Source organism: Tribolium madens, unplaced genomic scaffold (assembly GCF_015345945.1).
Source record: "Tribolium madens isolate multiple individuals breed KSU strain unplaced genomic scaffold, Tmad_KSU_1.1 Scaffold_3;HRSCAF=73;Tcas5.2_LG2, whole genome shotgun sequence".
In the NCBI taxonomy this organism is placed as follows: domain Eukaryota; kingdom Metazoa; phylum Arthropoda; class Insecta; order Coleoptera; family Tenebrionidae; genus Tribolium; species Tribolium madens.
The window spans coordinates 4325283-4350752 of record NW_025401006.1 but is presented as its reverse complement, the minus strand read 5'-3'; the positions used below and the strand labels follow the sequence as shown (position 1 = coordinate 4350752).

General features: G+C 33.6%; 1 protein-coding gene across 1 annotated transcript in view; it reads right to left on the bottom strand.

The window, feature by feature from the left end:
* The window catches only part of LOC123006967 (lachesin), a 108502-nt gene extending 83511 nt beyond the window's left edge, over positions 1–24991 (bottom strand). The window contains exon 1 of the mRNA XM_044401940.1: positions 24877–24991. The gene's annotated coding sequence lies outside the window, so the exon portion shown is untranslated. The remainder of the gene's footprint in view (positions 1–24876) is intronic.
* Positions 24992–25470: the final 479 nt, after the last annotated feature.

Below are 25470 nucleotides of genomic sequence, written 5' to 3'. Positions count from 1 at the left end.
CACATTTCCTTGACTTTACAAAAAATAGTTTAAAAACGATTGTTTATTAGTTATTTATATTATTAATGGAATTAAAACATTATTACAGTGTAATCATACAAATTGCTGTAATATGCTTTAGCTCACGTATGGAATTTTATCTACAAACCAATCAATTTCATAATTTATTATTCAAAATCAAACATAAATGAAATTTTTAGTTTACTATAGTATTCACACAAATTGTCGTTAAACTGCTCATTTGATCTTGCTTGAGTTGAGTAATGAATCTTATTACAACATTACTCGTGTAATGACCTCTATTACACCATTGGTGGTACAATAGGGTACATTACAAACAAAGACAAATAAATGGTATAATGGAATCTATACAGATTTAGTCAAAAGTACGAAATAAATTTCCTCCCAACTGCGAGTATGAAATACCAATTTTTACTTTTAAAATTGAAGTGAATTAAATATTTTAACAAATTATTTGACATTATTTGATTTTATTTTTATTTTGTTACATTGTTATTATTCTAATCTGCTAAAAGGAAAGCTTCGTATATAAACATCGTCAATTAATCTCTCGAATGAAAATTATCTACATTTTGGAGATTAAAATAGTTGTTTATTTTCTTGATACATAAATAATCTATTTTTGTCAGACGGTTGGAGTAGGTACTTATGAAAAAAAATTGGACAGGTGTTTTTAATGGTCTTTGTTTTCAATTATATTTTTTTTGCCCACTACGATCCAAAATATGACATTATGACCATTTTTTAAATGCCCCCTTTTGCTCTTTAAGAACAAACTTTTTATTTATGGTAACAAAAAAGGTGTCACATTTATTAAAAAAAATGGTTCATAAATCTAAAAAAAAATGTTATAGAAAACAAAGACAATAAACAGTTATTTATGCATCAAGAGAATAAACAACTATTTTAAACCCGAGAATGTCAATATTTGAAGGATTAACAATGTTTATTCCAGATATGCATACAAAACTTTCCTGGCAAGCGGCTAAAGAGTTTTTTTCATAAATTATGAGTTTAATTCTGTAAGTTTGACTAAACTTGTAAAAGGCAGTTGTAAAGAAAAAAAAATAGTTTCTTTATTTGAGTAGTTGAGGTAGTTTTAATGACATTTCAGGTAGTTAAGTTTTTCTTGGTTAAAAAGTCGATTACTGGAATTACAAACAGGTTTTAGAAAATTTACTAAAAACGACCGGTTCTTTACAAAGATAATGTGGCAAATCCGTCGTTGGTGTGTAATAAAAGCCGAAAATAAAGCAGAGCAATTTCGCGAGAAGAGCAACATAAGAGTAATTTTTTTCAACGGCCCATATCGAATCTAATGAAAAATATTTTGCAGAACATCCCAGCGAGCGAAACGTGCTTGCAGCATCCCAATAATTGTTGATTAGCTTTGTTTCAGTAATGCTTTCGCATTGGTGCTAAGTTCCTGTGATAATTTCGGCACGTGCTCACATTCGGTTAACCGAGACTGGAAAAGCAAAAATTCGAGGCAAATCCGCAGTTTAGCAAAGATAAAAAATGCGTGTGCCAATGTTTATAAACAATGTGCTGGTTTTTGATTGAAAGAGACGCTTTCATAGGCGTTAAAAATGTAGGGCGGCGTCTGCATCTGACTGACACGTATTGTTGTAATAATGGCTGTGTGTTTTGTCATGGTACAAAAGCTGACTGCACTTGAACACTGTGTGTACAGGGTGCCAGAACTGTGAGGATGTCGGCACATTATGTTCTTGAACATTCTCTTGACGCGGTTGAGAAAGAGCATTGTTGCGAAATGTCTTTCACGAAGAATTTTTACCACGCATCGGTAATTAACACCCTAAAAAGCAACAAGTTTGAGAAGTGAATCTAATCACCGGAGGGAATTCGGTTTCAGCTTCGCTGAATATTATGTGACTGAAAAACGATTTTTCAGCACGGAATGTGATCTTTCCGGGTGATAATCATAATCGCAACAATAACGACTTTATTACCTCCAACCGAAGCCCCGTGTGTGGAATTTATTAATTCGTATTGACGTAAACCGTAAGCAAGTGTCGTTATTTCAGCGTTTTAAAATTCCAAACCGGAGCTTGTTGAGCTCAGCATAAAAGAAATTTAATTGGGAACATTTGGTAGCATTTAAACTGGGTGTGAAATTACAATTAACGCAAGGTTAGTAGGTCATAACGACGCTCCTCGGAGACTGATAAGAAACCTGTCGTTTGCAGACGTTGTGCTAAGTAACGCATACCCAAACCTCGACATAGTGTGCTGTGGATAATTGCGGCTAATTAAATCAGAGAAGACGTAATTAGTTGACGTTGTTAATGCCCTACTATCTGTCAGTGGATTTTGAATACACCTGCGAGGGTTAAACACTGCAGGAGAACTCGCTGTCGATGCTATCGTTCAGTGGGGATTTACACAAACTAAGCTACCGGTTCTGTGTCTTGTTACTGCCACTTTGGACAAAATTTTAATCAATTATTGATTAGTTTCGTGTATTATACCACGTTAGAGGGAATTAGAGCGACGGGGAACGTATAGGGGAAATCACAACGGAGATTCGGTCTAAGCCGATCAATTACAAAGGAATTTCCAAGACAAATAGGAAACGAAATACTCAATTATAATACGAGTAGTCAAAAATTGTCGAATATTTTATGAATGGTCATCGTTTTATGAGCACCATGAGTGCGCAGCGCGAATGGTGTTCGCAAGCGTAATAACCATGAATAAGAATATTTTAAAATCTTTGACTACAAATGTATTTAACAATATTTAATATTTAATAATATTTAATTCAATGAACCAATTGTCAAATTTGCGTTACACATGATTTCATTTTAAATGTAAAATAAATAATTAAGTTAGTTTAAAACATTCACTGCAACCACTCGTGGAACATTCTGTTATATTTAATCACGAGTGGAATATTGGCTTGAATTTGTTGTTGCTAAGATGCGAAAGTAAATATCTGTTATGTTATTGGTTAATATTTGAAAAAGAGAGGTGAAATGAATAGTCACTATTTTTTTTTTCGCTACCGTATACGAAGAATTGTTCCGTACAGCAAATTACCTACGAAAGTTGACGATTTCGAACGAATCGATTATCCTCTTAACCACACATGTGTGTTATGAAAATAACGTAACAGATTGTGCGATTGGCGGAGAGCCCTAGGCGCGTCTGGCAAATTGCGCGTGATTTACTGTTTGTTGGTCACGTGCATTGATTTTGACTTTTATTTTCTTCATCCTTCACAATTGACCCAAAGTTTTGAATATAAAACCACTGACTATTTAAACCTAAATCAGCTTAATGAAGCAAATATGTAATATTAAATAACGCCTAATTTAATAACTGTCAATCTTAGATCTTTAAGAGAAATATTAAATAGTTTCATTGAAAATAATGGGGTTGTGGAGCCGTGGGAAAAATAGTCTACATAACTCGCTGGAACTCGTGGGGCTTCTGCACTCGGCTGACGCCTCGTGCGTAAAACTCCCCACTTGTGTGTTATTTGTCACTTTTCGTGCTCGTTATGTAATATACTATAAAGATTCATTTAAAGAACGCACTTAAATTTTAAAAAATTGATCCAATTTTGTTATAATGCGCTAGTAAACTATTACGACCCCAATAACCTTTAAGCATCTTTCGCCTTGTCCTAATAAAAAGTCAAATCCTGTGAAGACTTTACGACGTCGTGAATACGTAAATTTAGTCTTCGAAACACGGACCAATATTAAGATTGGTATATCCTCGTATTGTATAATTCAGAAGAAATCGTCGGTATATTTTTTGTATAAAATACTTTTGAGGATTGTGCGGGACAAGCCGTATCGAAAGTTATGAATGCATTAGAGCCTTAGGGACGTGTTCGACTTTATCCTATTTCGAGTCAATGGGGTGCAACCTTCCGATCACTCGGCTATACATTACACTGCTTTACAAATAGTGTGTAGAGTTTGCCCTTCGACTCTGGTAAATAAAATCAAATAGAAATATTCAAAGGAGAAGAGCAGTGGCCAATTAGCCGATTATTTGTTTCAAAAATGGGTTTCGACTTGGTTGCAGACATTTTTCTTCGAAGGTACTCAAGCTTGATTAGGAGACGTGGTCGCTATGGCAACTGTTAGCTCCAATATCCTTCGACTGACGACCGCCACACCGCACATGACGAGCCCGTTAACACCTGAGAGCGTGCCTTGAAACCTAACTTGGAGCCAACAAGAACCAAACTGACCTTTATCATTTATTACAAGACCCGAAACAAAGCCCATAATGAGTTCACCCGACTTGAGTTTGAGACAGACACCAGATGCAGAGTAAATGTTGAAGCGAAATTCGATTTCATTGAGGCAGATGAAGTTTTATCAAAGTTTTTTTGTCATCAAAAGCTACCAAAACGAAATAGAATTATTTATAAAGTTTTTATTAAATAAACCGACGTTGCTCCTGAATATTTTACATTTTCTCAATTCTAATAATGTTTATGTGTCTAAATTGCTTCTAGACGAGGCTGTAACGATAATGAGTGGAATACATAAAGCAATAATTGACTTCATTTTTCAAGAAATTTTTTTAATATTAAATTCACGTAATTTTGTGCTTCTAACAAGGTACAAATATTTTTTTTAATGAGACTGCCATTTCAATATTTATTTTTAATGAAGCTTTTTAACAACAATAACTGGTTCAGTTGATTTAATTAATATTTGAAATTCTCTACATAATATTGACTGTTTTTGTCTACTTTATTTTTTATATTTTCGTTACTTTCAATACGCTTTTTAATTTTGCCGTTAAACCTACAAAAGTTATGTCTTATTAAATTATAACGTTTTACGCTTTTCCATTAATTTTTAACGTTTTTTTTAATCTTACTTTTATTAATTTAGCGTTCTTTAAATTGCATTACCATTACTTTACGCATTCATAAACTTGTAAACAAATATCACGCGTTAATACAGGGTGATACAGCTTAAATGACCCACCTGACCCCTTTGGCAGACAACTCATAATACATTATGTACTTATTCCTTGGTTCAAAATTAAATTTTCAAAATATTGAGAATCAAAGAATGTGTCGTCCATTTCACAAGTAAATATTTCAATGCGTCAAATGAAACGTCAACGCAGACGACGTCTCAAAGTTTCAAAAATACCGAGATATTCATTTACAAATAATGAAAAAACTGATATGATATTAACTTATGGTGCATCTGGTAAAAATGCTAGATTAGCCGCCGATTCATACACTCGGCAATATCCAAAACGAGTACCTACATCCTATGCATAAAATTTTTAAACGACTGGAAATGTGTTTGTGTCAGGCCAATGCCTGCAAGTAAGCGTAGAAGTATACATGGGCGCTAGCAGTCATTATGGTCAGGGGGGGGGGGGTTCAAAAAAAGAGTCGAAATTAATAATAACAGTTTTATTCGTCTGTTTTCATATCACTCAGTTCGTGATAAAAAAGTAAATAGTAGTTTCTTATTTCGTTCATGAAAATTTAAGTTAGAAGGAGTTTGTAAAAAATCAAAAAAATCTTTTTTTATATAAAATAGCAACCACTATTGTCCCAGGGGGGGGAACGGCCCCCACTGCCCCCCCCCCTCCCTGTAGCCGCCCATGGAAGTATACAAACTGCGATTGTTTAGAGAAGGAAATTCTGGTGTTGGAGACTGTTGAATATTGGGCAATTGCAAGAGAAGTGGGAATAAGACAATCTTCAGTTTTTAGAATTTTTAAAACTAATAAATTTCATCCCTATCGCATCCAGTTAGTACAAGAACTACGAGACGCTGACTTCCCTCGTAGATTAGATTTTTGTTATTTTGTTTGGGAACAATTAGAAAATAATTCAAACTTTATTAATAATGTAGTGTTTAGTGATGTTTTATTTTGTTTTGTAAATAGAATCGTGGCTTGTGGGCAGAGTACGGGTGGCCAGAGAGAGCATCGGCTATGAAATAATTAATTTTTGATGAACCTTTTCCTTTTCTATAAAATAAAATTGCGTTTATTCGAAAAATTGCCATTGATTGAAATGTATTGTTGCATGTACGTGTGACAGTGGCACAGTGGAATAATTTAATTAATTATTGATTTAACTAGTGGATGACTAGTGCAGTTAGTAGTGCAAAATGTAGAATGCGGATCTACAATGTATCTCTCATTATGTCTAGAAATTGCTAAAGTAGCGAAAGAAACAAGAAAAAGCAGACAACATTGGTAAAAATAAAAACGCTTAGGCGCAAAAATTGAAAAATTGAAACACCATGGCTGCAAGGTAACTTTTACTTGCGACATTTAGTCATTAAAATAGTTACTTTTGTGACGGTTGCGGGTAAAACAATTTTATCCATTTAGTCCACTTTATCCAATTTTTGCTTAAGAAATAAGTGAAGTTTATTAAAGAAATTCTCTGGTCGTAAAAACCGTAAACATCTGAGTTTTATGAACGAATAAAATAGTGACATTCGTTCACACTTTATGTGCAAAGTGTTAAGCAAATAGCAAGTCACATTTGTTAGAAATCCACTGTAAACAAGGTTTAGTTAACCAGCGATGTAAGTGTTGATTCGGTCATTTTGGCTTTGGCTTAATATAAAATAAATAGTCAAGAGAAATCTCTAACTTGTGCACTGCTTTTCTTGGTTCATTTGTCATTCGAATTCTGTGGCAATCTTATCTGGAACGCTCGAATGAAACCGCTTTGGCAAAAACCTTATAGTTGAGTCGAGATTAATGACTGAGCAATTTCTGCTAAAACTAAACTTATAAATTACATGTGGCGATTTTAGTTTTTTCAGTTGAAAGTTGATTAATTTTTAATGAAATTATTAAGGGTTTTTTTCTGGTTTGAAGGGAGTCTTTTGTGTTAGACAAGAGTCAAAGAAATAAAATTGGTTTTGAACGTGTCCCTCGTTGAGTAGCAATAAAAGTGCAACCGTCGAACGGCAAAATTGGACGAGTCTTTATGTAAAACAGTGTCTAGAACACCGCCGCCGGTGGCGGCGTCTAAAGTGCCGACATGGCTGTCGAAAACCACACTTCTTGACTTCATTACAGGCCTGCCAAACCACAGGGAAAAATATTCCTGCACCTGCAGGGTTTAGCATATTTGATGCGTCTTATATCCACCCTCGCACAGATCCGTTATATTTTATTACCATATAATTTCAGAACTTTTTTTCACCCAAGGAAATATTATAATTTTAGATTCGACGGGTTACGGGACACTCCAACAATCGGAATTATAACTTTGTTTGTTTCCCGGATAATTTTGTTATTAATCGAAAAAAAATAGTAAATAGTATTTAAGCGAAGGGCTAAGTGATAGTTTTTAAGGCAATGTTATAGCTAATCAGTTTAATTATTTAGTCTGGATTTCGTTCCCAAAGTATGTCATTCATTAGTAGTATAAGGGCCCCTATGCACACAGCTACTTTTAAGGAAAAACACCCCGATTTTCAAGAGTAAACTGAAAAGCAGAAAAAATCGTGAAAACACCCACGTTTTTAAAGCCACCGTAAACCCATTTTTTAAACTCGATAATTAATGAATACAAACCCGGTTCGTTAATAAATACTGTTTTGACATCAATTTTCTTGACGCCCTGTATTAAGGCGTCTGGAAAATCTATCTTTTTAAGAAAAAACAACCCGATTTTCAAGGTAACTCAAAAAGCGCAAAATTTATGAGGTCCCCCACAGACGATTAATCAGTTTTATTATTTGATCGATAAGACCACATTTAAATCCAAAAACTGTCAAGTCAAATTTATCAGATTTAACTAATGTATTCGAAATATCATCAAATTCGTAAAACATTTTATCTTTAAAGAAATATAAATTTCTATATCTGAATCCTCTGTTTATATTTGGAGGTATTCCACTAAATAATTCTGAAATAAGGCCGTCTTTCTTTGATCTAAACAATCACTCATCAAACTCAATATATAAAACTTTATCATAAAATATATATGTTTTTCCAGAATAAGTTCTAAATATCGCATCAATTCTTTTTCCTTTTGGTATTCCTAAATTTTCAATAGATTGACCATTGTATCCACTTTTAACATTAAAACTTGGAAAATCAATTAAATAATATAAATTTTTAACAATTATTAAAACATCACCTGAAGGTCTTTGATAAATATGTGAAACTTCTTTAAAATCATCTGGTAAAAAATATAAATAATCTTTAATTAATTTCGGTTCTTTATCATAAGTCATATCTTTTAAATTGACTAACCATAAAAAATAAAAAATATACATAAGATGATTTGCAATTAAAAATGTGTCAATTTCTTTATTCAAATCACATAAATTCACCATAGGCTCGTGAGTCGAAGACGAATTACCAACAGTATCTTTTACTCCGACTTTGCTGACAGTAGGTTTAACCGTTGTTGTTGTGGTTGGTATTAATTCATATTTTAATCCTTCAGGTCGTCCATATAAATATTGAATTGCCCACATATCGTCTTGAGTCAGTTTATCAATATCACCTTTATAATAGGCGTACATAATTGAATTATTATTTGCAGAATGTTCTATACCTAATGTGTGGCCTATTTCGTGTAATAAAACAGTATAAAAATTAGTTTCAGGTGTATTGCTTGATTCACCAAAATACCAATTTTCTGATTTATCAAAATGAATTCCTAAACATTCATTATTATTTGGAAAGAAGCCATGTGCTAAGACATTACCTTTTCCGTCAAAACTGCTAGAACATATTCCTTTTTGACAACGTGAATTATGATGATGCTGCAACAACGTGTTACAAAATGATATAAGTATATCTGGTTTAATACTATTGTACTCAAACTTTAAATTTGAAACAGATTCCCACTGATCAAAGGCTTTTTGTGCTAATTCTTTCATCTCGTTTGTAGCTAACGAAAAATACCATTTAAGATTTGTTTTATTCCATTTTTGATAATGAATTCTATAAGCTGTTGGATTATCTTTAACGCCACATCTTGGTTTACTGATAAAAGCAAGTGTTTCTTGATTTAATGTTCCATCAGTTGGTAAATTATAGAATTCTTGAAACCTTATTAATGCTTCATTGGTATTCGAAGCACTAGTCAAAGACGTTTCTGTTAATAATGATCCATTACTCTCTAAATACCCAAATTGTTCTAAATAACTCTTCGATTCATCGTAAGGCTTCGCTGAGCTTATAATATTAATATCATCTGAACTTTTTACAGTAGTGAGAAATAAGAAAAGAATAATATATTTCATTTATTAGAGTAAATATCAAATTAAATAATAAGAATATCTTCGAAAATAATTATATTACAAAAACAATCTTCGCATAATCTTTAGACTTGAAGAGCATATTATCTCTTTATAGAGACACACTTTTCTTTTATCAAGAAAATATGAAACAGCGTCATATAACTCATACAACTTATTAATTTTCGATGGATCTGAAAATAAGTAACATCGGATAAAATATAACATCATCTGATTTACTTATAGCAGTAATTTCATAGCACTTATCAACCTTTAAATCAAATAATTTAATTTCCATTTAAGTGGACTTTTTCTAGGTATTTCTCTCTGGGAAAATAATTAAAATTACTGACAAATTCCTCTTCACGTAAATTAATTTATTTTTCATTTATTTTATCAGCCTTATATAAATGCAATAACTGTCTATATAATATATAAATTAACTTATATTCTTCAATTCTTTCTGATACTTTTAACCTCTTATCTAAGATTTCTATTACCCCTGCGCCAAGAGATAAACAAACTAGTGGAGGTAGGGCTAACGAAGATAATCCCGACGCACTAAATAATAATTTACTAATAGATAATCCAATTCAAATTTTATAAAAATATATGTAACTTTTTCTGTATACATACAAGCGTTTTTGTAGATATTTTTCCATTGATAACATATAGATAATATATAATTCGCTTCGCTCATTGATGAATATTGTTTTGACATCAATTTTCTTTTAATTTTTTAATTACGTTCAAATATTGAAATAGTAGTTTTCTCATTTAAACGATACGGTATCTGTTTAAAAGAATATAATATATCATAAAAATCTTTGCCTCTGTTGACATTAATTATCATATATATATATACAGTAATGACCACATAAAACAGAAGAACTCATTTGTAACTGCGTGCTATTCCACGCAATATTTTTTCATCGTAGGCATCATGAGTTTTGATTTAGCTGTGTGCATCTTCGTGGGAAAGTAGAGGAATTATCGATTTTGGATACGATAAAAATCGTAATCTAGAGTTAGTCTTGTCTTAGCCCTTGCCAGAGCAACAGGACAGAATAAAATGTGCATAATTAATTCGTGTTTTATTTGATAGAGTAAAAACGAAATCTAACAATTTTATAATCCCCGAGTTGAAAAATATCGAAATAATTATTTTCGCTTTCCAATTCGGACTGAGTTATTTAGGAAGTAGTTAAAATTCCAAACAGTGACGTGACCACCCCATCCATCATTTGGTGTTTTTTAATGAAATCCTTAAATTGGAAAGTTTTTTAGATTGATTTCGGTTTTTCATAATTTCCTTTTTCACTTTTCTATATTTTAATATTTCATTAAGGTTCTCATGTTGGAAATTCGCACTGTTGATTTCCCTCGTCATCTAATTTCCTTTTTATGCTAAAACCGCTCTAATCTAATTATCCTCTCAACCGATTATCGGTAAAAAAACTAGCAGAAAGATAAAACATCAATGATATTCTTATCCATACAAAATATATAAAGTGTGAGTCTTTCCCGAGGACTTCAAAGCGACCTCGATATCTTGACGAGTAGCCAGTCGGAGTCAAAGTCTCTTCCGTATTTTTTCCGGCAAGTCGAACAGAAGTCCCTTGAGAGTCGCCGATCTTGCGAAGCGAAACCGAAGAGGAACGCACCAAAGCTAGATTAACTCCTGCCTCCAACTCCCTAAACGAACTGCAACCCGTTAACGAAAAGGTAACATTAATATATTTTGTTTGCTTTCATTGTGATTTCAGAAATAAAGCTTCGATCTTATCCGTCTGGCCCCCAGCGATATTTTCCTGCCAAACCCAATAAAACTCGATCCACCAAACGTATTTAATCGGCCGACGTTATAAAGTAAAAAATTCTCCCCACAAATTGCTTCTGATGCTTCTAATACACAATCTTTCATCTTTTCGGTGATACACAAACGGAAACAACCTTGACTTGCAATAAAACGAGCTTAATGGACACCTCCTCTAGTGCATATTTTACGATTTCCTACCAGGATTGTCGGTAGACTTTGTTCCTCCATAACGGATATTCTACCAATAAGAAACGTGAACGGCGTAAACAAGTGATTTCTTCTGCAGTTTAGCGTTTTATGCTTGGAGGAGAATTTATTCGACCTTATTTTAAATCGAGAAATGATTTTATACTCCGATGCTCCTCCCCATAAAATGTGTTTATTATTTTCAGACTTTTTCAGTTTCTAAACAGTCTACTTTTCGTTGCTTCCTCGAATTTTGAGTAGATTAATTAAGAAAACTAATTTAACTTATTACTGAGTTATGACTTCTGAGATGCAGTAATGACGCCAGATGTGGATCAGGCGGCAGCAGTAGTTAAATGACGCTAGTAATTGCATTTATCGATTTTGTCTCATCCTAATATCACACTGAAAAATTTCCGGCATGTATTTGACGTTACTCGTAAACGTAATATCGTTAAGAATACAAAAAAAAATGCAATTTTAAGTATTTAGTAAGCACAACAAGCAAATCGTGTTATTCAAGCATCTCGGCCCTACCAATTTAATTACATCTGAGGAACATGGTAATAAATTAAATTTGTAGCGAGACGAAAATTTTATTAATAAAGTATTGGCTTCATAAATTTACACCGCTTGATATCGCGGAAATTTCGTTGAAATTCGGCGATTATTTATTGATATTCGGAGGAGACGACGCTAATAAATGTTAATTTATTCAAGATTTTGTTTTTGCACTATTTTTCGTAGACATCGAACAGATGTGTTTTTCATTATGTACGAAAAAAAGCAAAAAATTCGCTTCCTCATGTAAAACCCCATTTCTGCGAGTTTCTTTTCGAGCATGTATTGAAAGGAATATGGAAAGTGCTTTCAACGCTAACCCCACAAGGCCCCTAGTTACGTCCAACTTGAATAAAACCTTTCATTACGAATGCAATTTTTGTTTATTCTCTTCGTAATCTGCATTAAACTAGTCTTTGCCACTGTTTCTACAACGTTAAACTTAATTCAAATACACACTCTTTAATAATTACTTCAGGATTGAATATGTATTTGGAAACACCCGTGCAAAAAATAAAATAACGTAGAAAAGCTGAAACTATTTCAAATTACAAAACAATTAATAACGAAAGCCATTACCTAAAATACTTTACTAGCACAGGAGTTGCTGTTTCAATTTAAATTTTATGATCATGAAAGTTTTAACTTAATTTGTTTTTATTTTGCTGCACCGGCTTTGAATATTCCGAGACCAATCTTTATTATATATAATTTCAAAGATACTTATTATGTGGAAATTTAAGTTTATTGATGTTTGGAATAGCAATCTACTTGTTTACTTGTTAAAAGTAGCTTGAAAATAATAACAAACTGGAGCAAATAAGTCGTATTGACTAGAGTCAACAGTAAACATTTTTTTTTCAGATAAATATAAAATTTTAATTTTGAACGTGTTCTCGCCGGCTAAATAATTTTCATTAAGGAGTCAATTATGGGTTTGGCATCCTCGGGCAAGGAATTTCGACGTCGAGTTTCCCACCACAAATCCTATTTACGACGTAATAGATTTTTTTCTCACCTAGAACTTAAAAATAAGCGAACATTAAAACTTGGTGTCTTTTTTCACCCCGAACAAAGTATTTTCCTAATTGAAACAAAACTTTTTATTTGCAGATAATCTGCAAGGATTTACGACTTTGCGTTATATGATTTAGGTTCCAATTCTCGGGAATTGAAAGCACAATTATTTTATCAGTTCCGGAGCGAGTTTTAATTTAAGTAGTTGTTTGCTCTGATAAAGGTTTTAGTAGGAGTTTTTGCTAGTCCTACGAGATAAGATTTGTTAAAGTAATTAATGTTTCGAAAGGCTACCTGAGGCGAATCATTACCCGGGAGTAGAGCGCCAGACAACGATAAATACGTGCAGCGTCAGCAATGCAGACGCGTCCTCGAGGAATCCTTCACATTAACGACTGGAGGCTTCTCGATTCCGGATAACATAATTAAGGAGTGCGGACGTGGCGACTCTCCGCGTCACAAAACCGATTAATAACAAAAGCTCGGTGATTCGGAGTGTTGCATGTCGAGTTTCTTCTTTTGATGAGCTAGCCGAAGATAAACGAGCCACCGGAACATGCCATTGCTAAATGTTACGGCTCCAAAAGGCGTGAAATTGCTAAGAATCGATTCACCGGATCTAAGCGGATGCGCAACCCGTTTATGAAGAACACTGTCACATGATCGACCCATCTTTCACATAATACCACCAGCAATCAAACGGAAACACCGCGCCGGATGCACGATACACTCATTTCAACAATGCTTCTTGCAAAACAAGACTGAAAGACGTGTTTATTTTGCCGACAATGCGCGAACAAAACGACATGGACAAACAACGATTAAATACCAATCTATATGCGGATTATTTGATGATAAAACCGCAGGATTTTCCCAATTTCAGTCGTATTTGCAAAGTCGAAATTGAAAAAATGTAAACATGTTTCATATAAAACAGCTCAGTTAACAGATTGCTTATTATCTAATAAATTATTTCTACGGATGAGGTACAGATTGTCTAGAATAAGAAAGCCGCGAAATGTGCAGAAAATAGAAAGAGCGAATCTCTGTAAGAGAGTGATGGATGAAATGGGGTACAGTCTGTGAAACAATTTTACTCAGTTTTCGTATCGTAATATGGCTCCAAAAACTATAGTTTTTACGAGAGTGTACCGATGTGAACAGTTCCAACCCTTATTTGTTCACTGCGCACTCGCGACTTCTTATTCTAAACAAGCTGTAGAAGCAAATATTTTTTTTATGTCTACTCCATTAAAAGCTAAATAAAACATGATACGAGTACTCCTGTATTAACAAAACCTAACGTTTTCATCAAACACGATTTATACCAGTGGCACACCCCCTTCAGAACAAAATCAGACAAAATTATTTTGTAGTGTGGTAATAAAACTAAAACTAATTTAAACATTCGAATTTTGTATTCAATTATTTTCAATGTTGTCACAGAAGATTCATAAATTTGTACTTTTTTTATTTTGTAAATTGCGACAAAACTGTATCTCAAACGTTATAATGTTTTGCGTCTAGAAAACTGCAAAATTCTTGGTCGTTTAGAAGTTATACCTAGTTGAATTAATATCTTAGATATTTTTACTTTATCAGCATTTTTTTGATCACTACTTAACGTAGGTCTTTGTTACAAATAAAATTCTTTAATTTGGGAAATAAACATAAAGGAAAATGTAAGCCCATCGCCTTTTTTGAAATGACGTCAGGGTCGTAACCAGGATTTTATTTCGAGGGGCGTTTCTTGTAAATTTTTAATACTTATAAAACTATACAGGATGTTTCGTTTTTATTGTTACAAATTTAAACAGGAGATAGAATATTCATTTTTCTATTTCGGTGTTAGAATAAGTCTATTCCAGCACCCAAATGACGTCATTTGAGTGCTGGAATAAGTCGTTCGCGGTAATTTAATTTTAGTGACGGACTTTCTTCACAATTCATTTTCAAATGTGAAAATATGAATTATTTTTATTTTGTACAGCCGCCTAAAATTATTCCACATTCCTAAATATCGTCAACCGTCGCAAAATTCTCTAGAAAAAAAATTTTTGTTTTTAATTTATAAAATGACATAAAGCGGCAAAATAGAAAAAATAGTATAAAGCACTCATTTGTTCCTCAACTCGCCGCTACGCGGCTCGTTTCGGAATTTCAAATTTATGCTTGCAACTTGTACTTTAATTTATTATTTTAAGACAAAAGTTTTCTATGAACATATTTCGAAAAATGCTACGCAAAGAGTGCGACTTTTAATAGGTTTTTTTCATTATTTCCAAAATCATTTTAGAAGAAAATTTCAAAATTTGGTACAGGTGATAACCTTTTTACACCTAAACGAGTACAAAGATAAAATGTTGAAATTTGTAATTAGGGGTTTCCTAAACTGGATGGGTTTATGGTAAAAAGTACTCTCACTATTTTGCCCGTGGTTTCTTGCCACTTTCAGCAACAAAATTTCATAGTTTTTCATAAAAAAAGGTCTTTTTCGTTTTCCGTTACAATTTACGGATTTTCAGTAAAATCGGTTTGAAAATTTATGTTACAGTCCATAAACAGCATAAAAATTAAAAATTAAATTTGTTTTACCGTTTAAGACGGGGCGTCCTAAAATTTTTAGGGGAATTTTATCTATTCTGGAATATTACGATTTTGTAATTTTATCTATTCTGAAATATTAGGAAAAATGCACCTTTTTTAGGGGGTGCTCCCTTTCATAGCATTTTTCGAAACATATTTATAAGAAAGTTTTGTTTTAAAATTGAATATTCTATCATCTATTGAAATTTGTACCTAACAATAAAAATGAAACACTGTATAGTTCACAAAAATTAAAAATGAACTCAGTAAAATAACAAAAAATTAAATAAATTTTTAATACTTATAACTTATAACTTATAACACTATATAACAAAGTGCTCAGCATTTTGAACCCCCTAATTCCCTCCCTTGAGTACGGCCCTGAATGACGTTTAAATGAGTCTTCAAATTTTTTTACATAGGCAAACCCCCTTTAAATTCTATCTCTGGTTGCGCCACAACAAAAAAATACAAAATACTTCTAATTGATTGATTAAAACTGTTGCTTCTTTGATTTATTATTGCTTCAGGGCTACTGAACAGTGCTTTGAGTTTATTGTTGCATAATTTTATTTCCAATTAAGATGAAAATCTATCTTTCATAGCCGGAAAAAATAAGAGGCTTAAGAAATTAGCGGTTTTCTCTTTGGTCGTAATAAAAGCTGATTTATGTGTTCTTCCTAAGTGTTATCATATTTGGAGTGCCAATAAATTTTTCCGTGTCATCTTCTAATTGTGACCATGAAGGGTGTTAATGTGCGAAATCAATCCGTCAGTGTGGGTGGTCTCGTGAATTAAACATTGTCCGTGCATGTCGGAATGGCAAAATCCACTATAAATGTGAAACATGAGCAATTTGTCGTCGGAATCAATATGTCCAGCAGGAGCACCGCAATCTGCCTCCCGGTCCGTGCCTGCCTCCACAACCCAATCATTCTGAGAACACGTCACTTCCCTAACTCATAAAACAATAGTGTCGATTCGGGCACGTCCGCTGTGGGGCGGGAAACGGCCGGGGGCTTCATTGGGCTTAATGGCCTATCGCATGGCCATCGCAAACTCGAGTTAAGAGGCCGTTGCAGGCCTATGAGGAACTATTACGTCCCTACTTGATCCGATCTCCGCGAACGAGTCTTTTTCAATGGCCATTATTATTTACAGCGAGCCTCTCGAAACGTCCGCATTCCGGTGGCATCGTCGACAAATTAAGAAAATCGCTCTGAGACGTGGACACGACTCTCCAAACTCCCTCTAATATTTCCATGATGACCAGCTACAGGTCAAGAAAGCCGAAGAATTGCTTAATGTTACGACACTGCCTTAAGGGGAGCAGATATGGCAGGGTTAAAAAGGTAAGACGGCGGGTGTTATTGCCAATTTAGGATAGTTGGGAAGGCGTAATACCGTTTCGGCTCTTACAGAGACTTTGTGGTTATGTTTCAGCTAACCTGAAACCCCACTTGATAACAAATAGTTTCAACCAAGAAATTACATTACCAAAATTGACATAAATTTCGGATATTACAACAGCCGCACAGCACAACAATATGCGGATTTGCATATTTTAATGTGAATTTCCCAAATGTCTTCAATGTTACATCAACCACTTGCTTTAATAAATTCCGAATCTCATCTACAACGCTTAGCCAGCAGAATGTCACACTTTCATCAAATACTAATTTAAAACGACACAACTTATTTCTCTCCAACATCTACATAGTGAGTTATTACTCGGTGTAATTTTATTTACCAGATCTTCTTAGACCCAAACAAACCTTAGTAACAAAATTCAATCCAGAGTGTCAAAATAGTATCTTAAAAAACAAGTGTACAAACACTCTCATTGTTACAAATGCACGAGTATCACAATTATATTTTTTTCTATTGAGCGATTTTTAAATTGGTGATATCTGACGTAAAGTCTGTTTTTTTTTAATGGAAATGCCAAACAGTCTTAACGTTGGCACCACTAGTAAATTCATTCATGGTAATTTTAATAAAGGAAGTTGGCAGTTTCGATTTTTTGAATTAATTTGAGAACAATGTCATTAAACGTCAACACAAAAAATCGTCTAAGAAAATTTAGAGACGAAACACCAAAAAAGGAACAAATTCGGTACCGCTAACAGTTTTGAGAAATTTGGAAACGATTAGTTCGGAAGCAGGAAGTTAGAAAAAGGGCCCGTTAAAAGGTAGACGCAATTTGTAATGCAGGTTTGCTAAACATTCTCAATTTTTAGCAAGAAATTGACAAGAATGCAAAATAAACATGAATGAGAAAGAACCTTGAAAAGAACGCAATTAAATTAGTGTCTTGTGCATCGTTTTTGAGGAACGAGTTGAAAAAGTAACAATTTTGAAACTAAAGCTGAAGAAGAATTTATAAAATGCATCAACTTTAAACTCATTTCAATAAATTACACAAAATTTATTGCCAATCATCATAATACCCAATTGTATCTTTTGCTAAATAACTTTTCTCTGTATAAACATCCTTTTTCTTCAAAGTTGTTGTAGCAAGAACCTCATTTTTGTCCACAACATTGTACTTACTTGCGGGGTGTTTCTATCAAAATTATTAGCACTGAATCCTGTCTTTGGACCTTAGGTAATGATGTCTGACCTCAGGTATTCAATTATAGCGTTTCAAATAGCAAACAGGCACACAAGATTCATAAAAGTCAAAATTTTGACAACATCTCTATTTGAACACATAACCATATTTTTTTAACAAAATTTCTAGGGACAAAAACAAAGAGCAAACAAAATTTGTGGCTATGGAGACAAGCTGCTACCAATTTTTTTACCAAAATTTTGACTTGGTAATTTCCATTTAAAAAAAACAGACTTTATGCGGTACGTAAATCGCTTAAAAATAGCTCAAACTGCATTAGTTTCGGTGAAATACGGTAAACTACAGCAATTTCTCACTTAAAAACGACAGTTTGCACACTCAGAGATGGTAAAAATATTGCATAAAATGTTTTTAAATGCAGTGTCACAAGGAGCATTTTGTAATTGAAACCAATTTTTATGAATTGAAAAAAAAATTATCCAATTAATTTGAAAATACGTTATAATGAACATGATATTCAGAACAACATTAACAAAAATGATTCAAAAATAGAAAACTATAGGAAGTGTTCAAAATGCCCTTCTCTTGCTTCAATACAAGCATACTAGAATGTTATAATTTTCACGAACTTCATTAGCACCCTCGAGAATTCTTTGTGTTAATTACCTCATAATAAACCTACTGTTTTAAAAAACCCACCAACAAAAATCCAGTGGATTCAAATAATTCAAATAATCATTTAACCATTCTGTAAAAATTACGACTTTGTGTTGTGAGGAGGTGCACGTTTGTGTTGAAAAACATTTGTTGGCTAATGTTTAACGAGTCATCTAGTATATCAGGCAACTGGTGTTCAAGAAAGTTCCAATGAGCTTTCGCATTAATGCGATCATTGAGTTCAGTAAATGGCCATTGAAGATTCTTCTCCATACATCGTTGTATGCTGCTTCTTTTTACATGGGAGTTGACTATCAAAATCAGGCTAATTAATACATAATTACTTTCTTTAATTTGTAGAAATTAAGGGAACAAATTAAAACGCACATTACATTATTTAAACAAGTATTTTTGATCAGTAAAATAATAAGTGCACGGTAAAATAATAAATGCACAGTAAAATAATAAATGCACAGTAAAAATAATAAATGCATAGTAAAAATAATAAATGCACATAAAAGACAATGAATGAGCAAAAGTAATTAATTTATAATATTCACACATTTACAAACAAAATGTTTCCGAGCAAAATTGGAATATATCGCAAAGCGTTCAAAAACAAAACTGTGGTATCAGGAACACAGCAGTGAAAAAAAAGAGTGGCATACCCTGATTAGACCATTTGTGCCCAGTTTTCAGCCCTTGTTAAAATCATTCATGCGCAGGGGCCTTTGCTAATACATATAGAACCCTCCAATAATAATAAATATTGTAATACAAGAATAAGTACCAATAATAAATAACATTCTTGCGTAGGGGCCATACATTGTTATGAAACCAAGACTGAAAATTCTTTAAATTTTATATTGTTTTACTAAATTTGATTAAAGTTATTGAGCCTTATTATTTTTACTGTGCAAATTGGATTTTTTTACTGAACAAATTACAATAAAATACTGTGCGTGCTTTACTTAGCATTTATTATTTTTACTGTGCAAAAATTAATTAAATACTGATTATTTATCATTTTATACTGATCAAAATTTAATTATTTACTGATCGCTTTAAATCGGCATAGATAAAAACATTGTAAGATTGTAATAAGATACTTTAAGATTTAATGAAATAACTAGGATTGTTGTTGCTGTGATGAAAGTTAAATTAGATGGTAATAGAATAATACGTGGGTAAAAACGTCCAGTATTTCTGGCGAATTGTTGTGCAATTTTCATTGTTGTTTTTTTCACTGCGAAGAGAACACATTATCTAGGAAATTACGGGCCGGAAAGCAGCCACAAACCAAAATGTAAATTGTTGCGGAACATTACAGAAATGTCAGCGCGACTGAAAAAATAATTGTAAAAGCCATCGTTTTGTCGACGAATTTAAATCTATCTGAAATGCAGACAGTAAAACCTTTTAAGTTTTAATAAACCCTGTTAAAAAATTAAATTGAAAAAGTGCAATCTTCCAATGTTTGATCTGGTCGCAATTAGAATTGAATAAAGTCGTCGAGTAATTTGCAGTGAAATTGGCTTTTTATTTTGCAGCAGCTCTTCTATTGGTCGCTTTATTATAATAGGTTGCAGTCGGTGTTAAATCGGCATTCAGCTAAATGATAATTGAAAAATGCAATCGTCGAATTGAAACGAGAGCGAACACTTGTGGGATTTTTGTTGGACCGATTTTACCACATAATATTGAAATATTATGCTTATTGGGGTCGTTTAAATGGGGCGTCAACTTAATAAACGGCTGGCTAAAAAAAGGGATAATTTTTTATCACTGCGCCGGTATTGTAGCGAATTTATACTCCCAGATATTTCAGTCTGATTTCATGAAATACGTCTATTGTGTGGCGCGTAAATAATGGCAAAAATTTTTAAAGTGTCGGAAAACGTAATAGCATAAAGAAAGAATCAGAAAACACAACTCGCAAAAACCGCAGGGGATTATTGTGTATTGGGGAGGACGAAAGTTCCGCATGAGTGGACCCCTCGAAGGCGAGCCGCCCTCGGACGAGATTTAAATGAACATAGGAAGACATTTTAGAATAAAATTGACGGTGATGTGTGTGTACTGAAGTAGACAAAATCGCCCTCGAGTGACAACTGACTTTTATAAAGTCCATTTAATGCCCTATGCACCCCCGTGGGATTCATCACAACCCACTGAAATTTTATCACATTCATCGCTGAATTGTCGAAATTTATTCAAATTATCCCGCACAATGTGACAGGATTAGGTGACGATTTTTTCGCATAAAAATGCTGAAATTCACGACTGAACTAACACAAATCTTTCCTTCTCAAACAACAAACCAATCCGCAATATTGCCATGCTTATAGCGTCTAATATTGAATATTTTTCAAAGATTTGGCACATCAAAGCTATTTAACTATTATAATACCGTTATATTAAAATCTAAAAAGCACAAAGCAAACACTCCACACAGAATCACGGGTTTAAAACGATATGAGTTTCTGTTTATTGCGACTCTTTTTTTAGACACTTTAACACCCACTAGGTGCTTGAAAAAAAGAGCATTGTTGTTCAAAAAAAACGTTCAAATTTTTGGCATTTATGGACACTTTGTTACTCCGAGTTTTAACCAACGGCAATGTTTCTCGTTGAATTTTGTGTTTGAGAACGTATTTCCCTAAGGTAACCTTTACACATAATGTCTATTGACTTTCGCAGAATTTAAAAACACTATTTTTACAAAATATGAGACACATTTATTTTCCGCGAAAGCACACAAGGAAATAGAAAACCGGTCTATAAGCATATAGCAGCTTTAGCACTCTAAACTAATTCTGTTTTATTTAAACTCGATTTAATAAATTAAACCTTTTCTATGGCATTTGATATACCTAAAGTCGGAATAAAAGAGCGGAATTTAATACGATTTAAAGAGTCACGTTAATATAGAAATAGGTCATGTGGATAATCCTAAACGTTCCTTAATCAAATCAAACCAAACATTGTTCTTTCAATTATGCACTCTTTGAGTATTCAATCTTAAACGCTTGAGGGATTTTAATGGTAAACTGTCATTGGTCCCGGTCGTAATTTTCCTCGTAAAGCTTTGGCTTTTAATGAGTGGGTCCAATTATTTAGGACAGAGGTTTAAGAAACCTGGGGCAAAGAATCTCCGTTCAATTTAAAACAGAAATTCCGTATTTTTAATAAATATCAAAAATTTGGATGAAGCAATTAGTGTTAAGTGAGGTTCGACCCGAAATTCAACTCATGATTTTAGGGTTCGAACGAATGGATTGTAGACTGACCAAACGTGCCAAGCATTAGTATTGCTTTCTGGTATAATTAATTAATCAATTCCTTAGTCGCCCAAAGTGCTCTTGCATTATCCCTTGTTGGCATGCATCTGGATCAGAACGAGAAGCCGCTAAATCCTTCGGGCAATGATTAATCCTTCCGGGACACAGCCTGGTCGCTTCGATCGCTTGAATTTCTCCGATAGTCAAAATTTTACCGATTTTATGTTTACACTGAGCTCCAAATAATTGAAGGATTGCACAAGGATGCGCTTAGGGACAGGGTTAAATGCATTTCAGCGATTTTAAATCCTCAATTTCTATAAACTTAAACGACGTTTTTACTACCGAATTTATGCTACTATTAAATGTTAATTTGCAATCACAATTAACCTGACTTAGCTAAGCATCCCTGGAGTTTAATTTTCGCTTCTCATGTGTTAAAAACCAAAAATTATAAAAAATCTGCGTCTTATTTATATTAGAATTGCATTTGCCTTCTTTTAGTGGAATATTTGCGAATCCAGCAAACATTTCTCTCTGCTAAATTAAAAATTGCCGACGTTCTTGCCGGAGGACTTAAAGAATAAAGAGAAATCTGTGCGGCTTAAGCAAGTTGAACTTTGAATATCGGTTTGCAAAGTCTCCGCTCCGAATTTGTCATAAAAGAATAAAACAGGTATAAAAGTCTTTACACTTTTCTTCGGTCCTGGATTTGAGGGTCTTAGTGAATTCGTTTAGCGGGTACCCCTCGTATTTGGGGTCGTGCGTGGTACAGATAGGAGTAATGTGCTTGAAATCGATTTAGAGATATCTATTCCCTCGGTAAATATCGATATGAAAACAGCATCAGGCACCCCTCGTAATGTCAAATTCAATAGAAATATCAAGTTTGTAAGTAATTGAAAATCCATCTTTGGGGCTAATTTCGTTGCCAGTCCGGACCTGATATCCGATCTTTGTTTTTAATAACTTTCAAAAACGAATGAAGCAATTCCGTGCGAAAAAACGGTAAAAAAGGAACACTTTCCGTCTCCAATATCAATAAAGCTGAAATTGTAAGTCTATTAAACGGCTTCTTAAAGCGTTTATGTTTCAAGTCGCAATTTTTCAGCTATCGTTTTCTCATCTCCGTACTTTTTCGTTCATGTCAATTTTCTCATTTCCACCGCCGGGGTGGAAAACGGGCTTAAGAGTAGAAACGGGTAAATCATATTAAAAGATAATTGCATTAAGGTCCCTTCTGATCTGAGAAATATACAGATACATCTCGCTATCCTGTGGGATACAACCGGATGGAATTGTCAGTTTCAATATGAAAATTTCAGAAAGCTTTTTAAAAAAATACTAAGTGATTAATTGACACGTCAAGCCGGAAAACAATAGACACGGTTTTCTTTGTTCAGGAACCTTTTTCTTTAAATGTTATTTTGCTCCCGGTTTTACGTCTTACGAGATAACTAAATATTTTAAAATCTCTGGTATCGATCCGAACACTTCTTCGATTTCTACTGAAGCTGTCACGCAAAAACTTTTTTTTAAAGTGCACGAGGTTTAGGTTTTGTTGTGTTCTAACCACAAAGAAATAGAAATTACCCGCTGCAATGATATTCTCCTAGGATCCTAGATTTTGCACGTTAATAGCAAACTGTGCTTTTAGAGGAAAACGTGGCTGGAAATAAAATTTGCTTACTTCGAGACATTAGGCAAGAAATTTATAAGCAAAATATTAATTTCGGGCACTTGTGGCTCCGTATTCATTTAATTTTGTCCTTTCGAGATGAAGTATCTGTCAGAAGGTTCTGCTTCCAGCGTAACTCAATCTCAACCGGATAAAGAAAAAAATAACGCAGTATAAAAAGTCTATAGCTGACACAGATCTAGGGTTTGTGTGACAGGGTGGCGGTTTTTACTCTGACAAAGATTCCCGTTAAGTTTTTCTCCAAGCTGACAGACTTATATAGCGTTGAAGCGTTTCATTTCGACATGTGTGTATTGTTTCAGTCAAGTGCAGTCGTGTTTTTACTCGGTTATAAAACTCGAAAGAAAATCGAGACGGCCATTTCAACTTTGTGATTGAATTGGTAACTTTTTACGGATTAAAAATCAAATTTAAAATAATCTTGAATTATACAGACGCAGACTCACCAGATGGAAATTAATTCCAATTCCCAGACCTAACTCTGAGAACATTAATTCCGAGTTTTTCTTTCATTACTAACTTTGCTATTATTTTATGTAAACGAAGAATCAACTTTCTTACTGCTATAATAGCAAAATAAAAATAAGTAACAATTAGAAAAGCCCGTTTGAGCTTTTAGAGCCGTTTCAGGTGTGCCATATTTTGGTTCATTCCTTTCGTCGTTGGCGAAACTTTGGTTGTAAAATAAAATTAACACCTGTTTATAGTTTTTCCTCCTGGAGTGTTGAAATTCATCCCACATGTAGGTTGATGTAAACAGAGCTTTTTCTGGTAACCTAGGGCGAAACAAGTCAGTGCAAGGCGTGATCTTTTTTGTCCCTTGATATTTTTGCTTTATCTGGTCTGAGATTGAGTTGCGGTGGGGACAACGGCTTTTGTCGGATAGTTAATCTTTATTCTTGTTCGGCTGCCCTTGGGCCGCTTTTCGCTCACCGGCGAACAAAAAGCCCGATAAAAGTCTGAGCAGTCATTAGTGGGCCCCAATATGTTATCTAACTTTATGGATTTACTTCAAAAGGGTATTAGTTGAAAGTTGGCGAGCATTATCGCCTTGTATTGTTTCTCAACTTCACGGACACGTAATTCGAGCGGATGTGTTCCAACTAAATCGACATGAAACTTTAATGTTTACTGCTCTGACGGCACTTTCAAAGGAAGTTCAATCGAAATTATAATCCCGTATTAATTACAGCTACACAAGCCATTTCGAACAACTTATATTTAATACGTACCATTAACTTTATGATGGAAGTCGAACACTACAAACTAAACCGTTTATTCGCAATAGACACATTAAATTGATTAACAATCCGGAAAGTGCAACGACGAATAATGGACGGCTCGTTTTCAACCTGACAACCATCGGGAAACCGGGAAAAATTCAATGTTTGTCAATCAAATCGCAATTTATAAGAGCTAAACCTCCTCATTAAATTTTTTTAACTAATTATATCGTTGATTAATGACTCGTTAAGTGAATCCATACACATTCGAATTTGAACGCGAAAACCTTGTGCTGTTCTAATTAATTTAGGGAATGGTAGTACCAGCCAATACTCAATACAGACATTGAAAGACCTCTAAATTTGATTAATGCTTCCAGCGTGGAATAATTGACGATTCAATTCACAGCGATATTAAGTTGCTTTGAAAAGCAAAAATACTGTTTATTCTGTATAATATAAAAATTAAATAACATCATTAAACACAATGAAATGATTTTACCTTGCCTGCTTGAACCATTTTAGAACAAAATAAATTGAATTTTCACCTTTATTAAATATTTAATTCTACTGCGTAGGTTAGTTTATAAGCTTGATATTTGA